This window comes from Stegostoma tigrinum, unplaced genomic scaffold (genome assembly GCF_030684315.1).
Source record: "Stegostoma tigrinum isolate sSteTig4 unplaced genomic scaffold, sSteTig4.hap1 scaffold_53, whole genome shotgun sequence".
In the NCBI taxonomy this organism is placed as follows: Eukaryota; Metazoa; Chordata; class Chondrichthyes; order Orectolobiformes; family Stegostomatidae; genus Stegostoma; species Stegostoma tigrinum.
Window position 1 is genome coordinate 98492 of NW_026728461.1, and position 9537 is coordinate 108028.

At 51.1% G+C, this 9537-nt stretch overlaps 1 pseudogene; it reads right to left on the reverse strand.

Moving 5' to 3' along the window:
- Positions 1–812: 812 nt before the first annotated feature.
- LOC132208776 (U2 spliceosomal RNA) lies at positions 813–972 on the reverse strand (annotated as a pseudogene).
- Between the last annotated feature and the right edge of the window lie 8565 nt (positions 973–9537).

Consider the following 9537-nt stretch of genomic DNA (forward strand, 5'->3'; position numbering starts at 1 on the left):
TGCTGTTGCACTCAAATGAAAAACGTGCATTGTATATGCCATATCCTTTCCTGGCTCAGTGTTTACAAAATCTCTAGTTCAATACATCCCAAGTCGTCACCATCAAAGTCAAAACTAGTGAATACTTCGATCGCTTCATCTTTTGTTTTCTTTTTGAAATGCTATTTGTCATGAGGTAGTATTGGCAGGCAATTTTCTTTTACTTCTGATGCCATGTGTGAATATTCAGGGATGGTGTTGGTGGGAAGATGCGACATGCACCACGGATGAGGCACAAACATTCAGAGCAAGTGCTGAGCACGCAGAAAAGGAGAGATTAACGGTTACCTTGGAAAAAGCAGATTTGGAGAAAGTTGGGTGAGAGTGTTGAGAGTAAGCACTTTGGTTGCATGGTGGCTCTGTGTTTAGCACTGCTGCCTCACAGCACCAGGACACGTGTTTGATTCCAGCCTTAGGTGACTGCCTGTGTGGAATTTGCACATTCTCTCTGTGTCTGTGTGGGTTTCCTCAGAGTGCTCCCACAGTCCAAAGATGTGCAGGCTAGGTGAATTAGCCATGTTAAATTACCTGTAGTGTTAAGGGAGAGGTCGATTAGGTGGGGTTTAGGTCTGGCTGGGATGCTCTGAGGTTTGATGTGGACTTGTTGGGCTGAAGGACTGTTATGGTTCCAGAGTGCTGAGCTGCTGGAGATAACAAGGTCTAGAGCTGGATGAACACAGCAAGCCAAGCAGCAAAGGAGCAGGAAGTCCGATGCCTCAGGCCTAGACACCCTTCTTCAGTTTTTGATAAGGCTGTTTTTAAAATTGGTTTAACGAGACTGCACCATTCCTAGAAACACTGCAATACCAGGATGATGCATGGAGAGGACAGAGCAAGCTCCTGTTCCAAAAATCGGTTTAATATAGGGTCCTTAAGTAAAGAACATATCTGATATTAAAGCTGATAAGAACTCTTTTTTATTTGAAAAAATATACTTTATTCATAAGATGTACAAAAAAAACACATTCATACACCTACCCAGTCATGCAAGCTGCTCTGGGTTTCCCAGGGCGTACGTACACCAACTAAAGGGGGAAAAAAAAAGCAAGAGAAAATACACCGGCAGTGTTCACCCCACACAGTCCCTGTTGGCCCCCTGACCAGTTGGGGAAGGCGCCAGCTGGGCCCAGTTACCAGATCGGGCACTTTTTTCTGTTCTGGACGAGGGGTTTCATAGGGTGGTCCTTCCCCACCGCGCCATTGGTGGTGGCTGCCCCAGGCTTTAGTGCCTCCCTCACCACGTAGTCCAGGACCTTGGAGTGCGCCAGTCTGCAACATGCGGTCGGGGTCAGTTCTTTCAGCTGACAGACCAGCAAGTTGCGGGCAGACCAAAGAGCGTCTTTCACCGCATTGACGGTCCTCCAGGCACAGTTGATGTTGGTCTCGGTGTGCCTCCCAGGAAACAGCCCGTAGAGCATGGAGTCCCGTGTCACGGAGTTGCTCGGGATGAACCTCGACAAATACCAGTGCATCCCCCTCCAGATCTCCTGTGCATAGGCACACTCCAGAAGGAGGTGATAGACAGTCTCGCCGCCCACCCCGCCACAGCTGCGTCGAGGGCAGCGTGCAGTGGCGCAGAGATTCTGGGCGTGCATAACGGATCTCACTGGCAGAGCCCCTCTCACCGCCAGCCAAGCAACGTCCTTGTGCTAGTTTGAAAGTTCTGGCGATGAGGCATTCTGCCAAATGACTTTGGTAGTCTGCATGGGGAACCACATGACAGGATCCACCCTCTCCTTTTCCCGAAGGTTCTTGAGGATACTACGTGCTGACCACTGCCAGATGGCCTTGTGGTCAAAGGTGTTTCCTTTCAAAAATTTCTCCACGAACGACAGGTGGTACAGGACGGTCCAACGACTCGGAGCATTCTGCGGCAATGAGGCCAGGTGCATCCTTCGCAACACCGGGGACAGGTAGAGCCTCAGTAAGTCGTGACACTTGGTGTTTGCGTACTGAGGATCTACGCACAGCTTGATGCAGCCACACACAAAGGTAGCCATTAGGGTGAGGGTGGCGTTCGGTACGCCCTTTCTCCCCATTTTCCAGGTCTTTGTCCATGGTGTCCCTGCGGATCCGGTCCATCCTCGATCCCCAAATGAAGTGGAAGATGGCCCAGGTGACCACAGCGGCGCAGGTCCAGGGAATAGGCCAGGCCTGCGCCACATACAACAGTACCGAAAGCCCCTCGCACCTGACAACCAGGTTCTTACCCGTGATGGAGAGGGACCGGAACGTCCACCTGCCCAGCACCTGCTTCAGTTTGGTGATACGCCCCTCCCAATTCTTAGTGCACGCCCCAGCTCCACCGAACCAAACACCCAGCACCTTCAGGTAGTCTGTCCTGATGGTGAAGGGGATGAAGGAGCAGTCGTCCCAGTACCTGAAGAACATGGCCTTGCTCTTACCCCTCTTGACTTTGGCCGCAGATGTCCAACAGCCTACTCACCGACCGATGATCTGTGCAGAAGACGGCGACGTGGTCCATGTACAGGGAAGTCTTGACCTGAAGGCCTCCGCTGCCTGGGATAGTCACGCCCTTCAGGCTCACGTCCTTCCTGATGGATGCAGCGAAGGGCTCCACACAGCACATGAACAAGGCAGGAGAGCGCGGGCAGCCACGCCTGACTCCAGACCTGACGGGAAAACTGTCCGATTCCCACCCGTTGATCGAGACTGCGCTAACGATGTTTGTGTAGAGCAGCCAGATCCAATTGCGGATGCCCTCCCCGAACCCCAATTTGGAGAGGACGTTCCTCGTAAGCATGAGGCCCCCTGTTGAAGGCCTTCTCCTGGTCCAGGCTGACGAGGCAGGTGTCCACCCGCCTGTCCTGCACGTAGTCGATTGTATCCCTGATGAATGCGAGGCCCTCGGCGATCTTCCTGCCCGGCACAGCACAGGTTTTGTCAGTGTGAATCAGCAACTCCAGGACAGACATGACCCGGTTGGCTATGACCTTGGCCAGGATTTTGTAGTCCACGTTCAATAGTGAAATGGGACACCAATGCTTAATTTCTTCCCTCTCCCCCTTCCTTTTGTAAATGAGGGTTATGAAGCCCTTCCCCATGGACTTGCACATTTCCCCTGCCTGAAGCGCATGATCGTACACCTCCAGCAGGTCCTAGCCAACCAGGTCCCACAGAGCGGAATAGCGCTCGACCGGTAAGCCGTCGCTCCTGGGAGTCTTATTCCTCTCCAAGTACTTGAGGGCTCTGGTCAGCTCGTCCAGGGATGTCTGCCGGTCCAGCCACTCCCTCGTTTGCCGTCTAAGACCTCCGTGATAGACAACAGGAGCAACTCGGAGGCCGTGCTGGCCGTGGGCTTCGCATCATACGGTCTGGCATAGAAGGATCTGCTAATCCTCAAAATGTCGGGCCGAGACGATGTCACCGAGCCGTCGTCCTCCTTCAGCTAGCTGAGCACAGAGCTCTCTTTGTGCACCTTCTGAAAGAAGAAGCGCGAGCACATCCTGTCCTGCTCCACGGAGCGGACCCTGGACTGGAAGATTACCCTGGAGGCCTCCGCGGTGAAGAGCGAAGCTTGCTGGCACCTCATCTTGCGGAGGTCCTCCGTGACATCGACCCCCATCGACTGCAGAAGGAGCAGGTTCTGCGTCCTTTCCTGGAGTCGCGACAGCTTTCCCCGCCTCTCTCTCACCTTCCGAACACCCTTGAGCACAAATAACCTCTTGATGTTCTCCTCCACTGTCTCCCACCCGTCGCCCAGAGACTCAAGGAGGGGTTTCATGGTTCTCCAACCAGCGTACTCCCTCTTAAGCTCCTTGACGTTCTCTGGGGTCAACAGAGTCGTGTTGAGGTTCCACACCCCCTTGCCGGCCTGCTGGTCATCCTGTAAGTGACAGTTGGCCAGCAGGAGGCAGTGGTCAGAGAACAATACCTTGAGCGGATAGACCCGTGTGGCTGCGACCAGGTGTATCTCTGCTGCGCTCCGTCTACAGGGGTGCTGAAGACATTGAGCAGCTTGGCGTCCTTCACTGTGCCCAGCAGGAATCTGGACGTGGCGTCCAGTTTACTCCCCACCCGCTGTCCCCACGCTGGATCTTCCATCTGCATCGATGATGCAGCTGAAGTCTCCACCGAGAATGACTGGCGTGGATGTAGCCAGAAGGGGTGGAAGCTGCTGCAGGATGGCCAACTGCTCACTCTGTACCGCTGGGGCCCTCCAGCACGCTTTCCTCCTTGCCTTCCGGACTGTTGTCCACTCCCCTGGATCAACTGTGCCTCGTCCATCGACTCCGGGTTGTCAGGGGTGGGGGAAAGCGGGGCCTGCAGGGGCGCTTTGCTGGCCTCGAGTCCATCCTGCGTGGCTGGTCCCTCCTGCACGACCTGGCCCTCCTGCACAGTAGGACAAAGGTCTTTGCATGGGCCTGGTGCCTGCCTCTCCTCCCGGTGGGGGGTGGCTTGCCCCACATTGCCCCTGCTAACGAACTGGGCGTAGGTGGTCCCCCGCCGCGGTCACGGCCGGTAGCTGTAGCCCACTTCCCTGCAAAGGTTGCAGCTTTTTTCCTTTGGGCAATCCTTTGCAAGGTGTTCCTCCTCCTTGCAGTTCCTGCAGATGGTGACTTTGCAGTCGGCCGCCACGTGACCTGACCTACCACAGGCATGGCAGACTTTGGGTTGCCCTGCATAGGTCAGGTAGTCCTTGCTCCGACCAATTGCGAAGCTGGCCGGTGGGTGTATGATGTTCCCGTCCACGCCCATCCTCAGCATCACCCTGACCTGCCTCTTACTTGTCCAGATCCTGAAGGGGTCCAGGATGTTGGTCAGGTCCCGTTCCACCTTCACGTACCTTCCAAGGAAGGTCAGGACATCAGCTGCTGGCACATGCGGGTTGTACGTGTGTACAGTCACCATACGTCTCCTCTGCGCTGGCATCACGAACAGTGGGACAGCGGTCAATGCCGAGAGGGGGCTCTCACCTCATTTCTCCTTGAAAACCTCCAGGAAGTGCTCACAAAGCTTGGCGCTCCTGAAGGTTACATCGTAAAATCCTCCTCCAGGGAAATCCTGCAGGCAGTAAATGTCCACAGCAGCAAACCCACAACAGTCCAACAGGACCCTCTTCACACAGAAGGTGTGGTCCACAGGTGCACCTTCATCCACCTTCTTTGCGGAAACGTGGATGGTGTTCCGGACCCCCTGACGCAGGGCATGAGCACTTGCTGCAGCCTTCACTGCAGGTTTGCTGCTCCCCTGAACCAGCATTAGGCCAAAGCCAGCATTAAGATCCACCAGTTGCAAGGGTGCACAATCAACCTGACATCTTCCTTCCACATCCTACACAGTCACTGTCTCCTCTTCTCAGTCCACAATGATAAGAACAGGTATAAACACACCCTTGATCTTAGCCAATAACGGCCAACAAGCAATGCCATTGTAATACTGGACTACCTTAGGTCCCAGTTACCTTCCATATTTCCCATCAGCCTGACTGAGTGCAAAGACTTGTAAATCACTGCTGACTGTTTTTACTGTTGTTCCCGTACTCCTGGGTTTCCTAACCGGGGAAAACCGACAGTCGGTTTACACCAGTACTTTTTCAAGACCTTTTCTATAAAAATCTCTTCGCAATGAATGTAGATCATTGGAAATGTACCAATCAGATGAGGTGGGGCATGTCACTAACAAGCCCCATCAACCAACTCCGTGACGACCGGAGGGTCAGTGAGATTGCAGCAACAATCGGTACAGAACCGCACACTCAGAGAATGACCCAGCACAGAGGAAGGTACTTCAGCCTGTCACTGTCTGCATCAGCAGACTTCACCAGTCCCACCCACCATGGTCTTACCGATGCCCTATAAATCTCTCATCATTCAACTCTCTCCTGAGGCTCACAAATGATTCTGCTTCCAGCGCCCTCTCAGGCAGTGCACAGCCGGCAGGAACCACTCGCTGAAGACATTGGGTCTATCTCCCTCGATAAATATGACTCTTTGTTGCAAAAAATGCAAATCACCACCCCTTCCCTCCAAACCCATCCCACCCCATCTGTTTCTTTGGAATGTGTAACTGCCTGCAGTGTCAATGTGCCTGCAGTTGCAAAAGGGTCTGATTTTGTGCTGTTCAATTCTGCGCACTAAACAAACTGAACTGTTAGCCATGCAAAAAATGCCTGCCTCTTCCCAAATCAAATTGAAGCAAATACTTGAAACAAATTCTAATTCTGATCAAGTAATATCACTGTCAGGATGTACTGGATCACAATTATAAACATAATTTCTTAGACTAATCCATCTGATCTGGAATATATTGAACTCTGGTTCCCAAGCCACTCTAACATCCCTAACATCACTCCCATCCCTTCATGGATGGTGGATATTAAGTTCAGTACATTGAATAAGTCACAAATGGTTTGGCTTCGACTCCAAACATTCCAATTACAATCTGGTAATTTAGAATTGCAAATTAAGATCCAAGAGCTGTAGAGATATAAAGGATGGAAACAGACTGATTGCTGCAACTTAATAAAGTGTGAATCTGGATGAACACAGCAGGCCAAGTAGCATCTCAGGTGCACTAAAAGCTGACGTTTCGGGCTTAGACCCTTCATCAGAGAGGGGGATGGGGAGAGGGTTCTGGAATAAATAGGGAGAGAGGGGGAGGTGGACCAAAGATGGAGAGAAAAGAAGATAGGTGGAGAGGAGAGTATAGTTGGGGAGGTAGGGAGGGGATAGGTCAGTCCAGGGAAGACGGACAGGTCAAGGAGGTGGGATGAGGTTAGTGGGTAGGAAATGGAGGTGCGGTTTTGGGTGGGAGGAAGGGATGGGTGAGAGGAAGAACAGGTTAGGGAGGCAGAGACAGGCTGGGCTGGTTTTGGGATGCAGTGGGGGGAGGGGATGAGCTGGGCACATCCCCTCCCCCCGCTGCAACCAGCCCCGCTCATCCCCTCCCCCCACTGCATCCCAAAACCATCCCACCCTGTCTCTGCCTCCCTAACCTGTTCTTCCTCTCACCCATCCCTTCCTCCCACCTCAAGCCGCACCTCCATTTCCTACCCACTAACCTCATCCCACCTCATTGACCTGTCCATCTTCCCTGGACTGACCTATCCCCTCCCTATCTCTCCACCTATTCTCTCCTCTTCACCTATCTTCTTTTCTCTCCATCTTCAGCCCACCTCCCCCTCTCTCCCTATTTATTCCAGAACCCTCTCCCCATCCCCCTCTCTGATGAAAGGTCCAGGCCTGAAACGTCAGCTTTTAGTGCTCCTGAGATGCTACTCGGCCTGCTGTGTTCATCCAGCTTCACACTTTATTATCTTGGATTCTCCAGCATCTGCAGTTCCCATTATCTCTGATTGCTGTAACTTGTCTATTCGGACCAGATATCCTAAATTATTTTACTCCCATTTGCCAGCATTGGGCCCGTATCCCTCTGTCCCCTGCCTATTCATTTACCAATCCTGATGCTCTTTAAAAGCTGGGATTATACCGCCTCCTCCATACATGCAGCATTCTCTACATGTAAAACTGTCCCTCAGGTCCCTTTTAAATCTTTTGCCTCTCAACTTAAACCCTTGCTGTCAGGTTTGGATTTCTTTCCCTGAGGAAAAGATATTGGCAATTCACCCCATCCAAGCCCTTCATGATTTTATAAACCTCTATAAGGTCACGCCTCAGCCTTTGACGTTCCAGGGAATCAGTCCCGGCCTATTCAGCCTCCTCTCCCTGTAGCTCAAACCATTCAATCCAAGCAGCACCCTTGAAAATCTGTTTTTTTTTTTCTGAAACCTTTCAACTAAACAACTTACCTGTAGCAGGGATATTATAACTGAGTGCAGTATTCTAAAAGTGGCAATGTTCTATACATCTGCATCGTAACATCCAAACTCCTATACTGAACACATTGATCAATAAAAGCAAGCATGCCAAATGCCTTCTTCGCCACCCTGTCTAACTGTGGCTCCGCTTTCAAGGAACTATGCATCTGCACCCCAATGTCTCTGTTTGGTGACACTCCCCAAGGCCCTACCATTAAGTTATAAGTACTGCCCTACCAGTTTGCCTTACCAAGTTGCAACACCTCACATTTATCTAAGCTCTATCTGCCTCTCCTTGGCCCATTGGCCCATCTGATCAAGGTCCCGTTGTATTCTTGAGATAACATTCTTCACTGTTCCGAACAACATGAATTTTGGGGCCATCTGCAAACTTACTAACCATCCCTCCTATGCTTCTATCTAAATGATTTATATAAAATTATGGATAAGCAGTGTCCCAGCACTGATTCTTGTGACACACCCCAGGTCACAGGTCTCCAGTCCGATATATAACACTCCACCATCACTCTGTGCCTCCTGCCTTCAAGCCAGTTTTTGATCCAAACCACTAACTTCCACTGGATTCCATGTGATCTAACCAGTCTACCACGATGAACCTTTTCAAACACCTTTCCGAAGTGCATCCAAACAATGTTTACACTCTCTACCTTCATCTACCTTCTTTGTCACCTCTGCAAAATCCTCAAGTTAGTGGGACATGATTTACATCACACCAACACCAGAATCAGATAACTGAGAACAGCACGTGAAGCAAAATATGTACATGAGATAACAAAGTGTGGAGCTGGATGAACACAGCAGGCCAAAAAGCCCACAGCCTCCACAGCCAGCAGCACCTGAGGAGACAGCCACGCTGAGCCCTGCCGAGTTTGCACCATCCCCCCAGACCTCCCCCTCACTGAGGTCAAATGGTCAGTCCTGAGGAGGGGGCTCACCTTTATCCCCCTCCACACACACACATCAATGAATACCACTCACGTTTGGACATCGAGCAGTTTTTCGGCTGCCTTCACCGCTCCAACTATTTTCTCCTCTCTCCCTCTTTGATCCGCCTCTCCCTATTTATTTCAGAACCCTCTCCCCATTCCCCTTTTCTGATGAAGGGACTAGGCCCGAAACGTCAGGGTTCGTGCTCCTGAGCTGCTGCTTGGCCTGCTGTGTTCATCCAGCTCCACACTTTGTTATCTCGGATTCTCCAGCATCTGCAGTTCCCATTATCTCTGATACAAAATGTGTACATTACTGGTTAAAAATACTGAAATAATTTCATTGTCTTCAACTTTAAAATCAAATGCTGGAGTCTGCAGCTCAAAAGATATCAGTACAACTGGGGTCAGAGGAAACCCACAGTTCATGAAATGCCCATGAATTAAGGTGATGCCACTAAGCAATTGCCTGTGTGTGATAACATCTCTCACTTGAACACAGAGCATTCGGGTCTGCACAAACAGGTGGTGTGCACAAAGGACGTGAGGGTCTGCGCCGATTGAAAGGAGATTGATCAGAATGACTCAAGAACTGAGGGATATTAGTTGTAAGCTCAGGTTGGAGAAACTGAAGTGTTCTGCACAACGTAAAGGAGACTGAGATGATCTTTGACAAAGGTGTCTAGGTTTATGACAGATTTAGATAAGGTAGGTAAAGAGCAGCTGTTCCTCTTCACTGATCGTAAAATAAATTAGAAACAGAGATTTAAG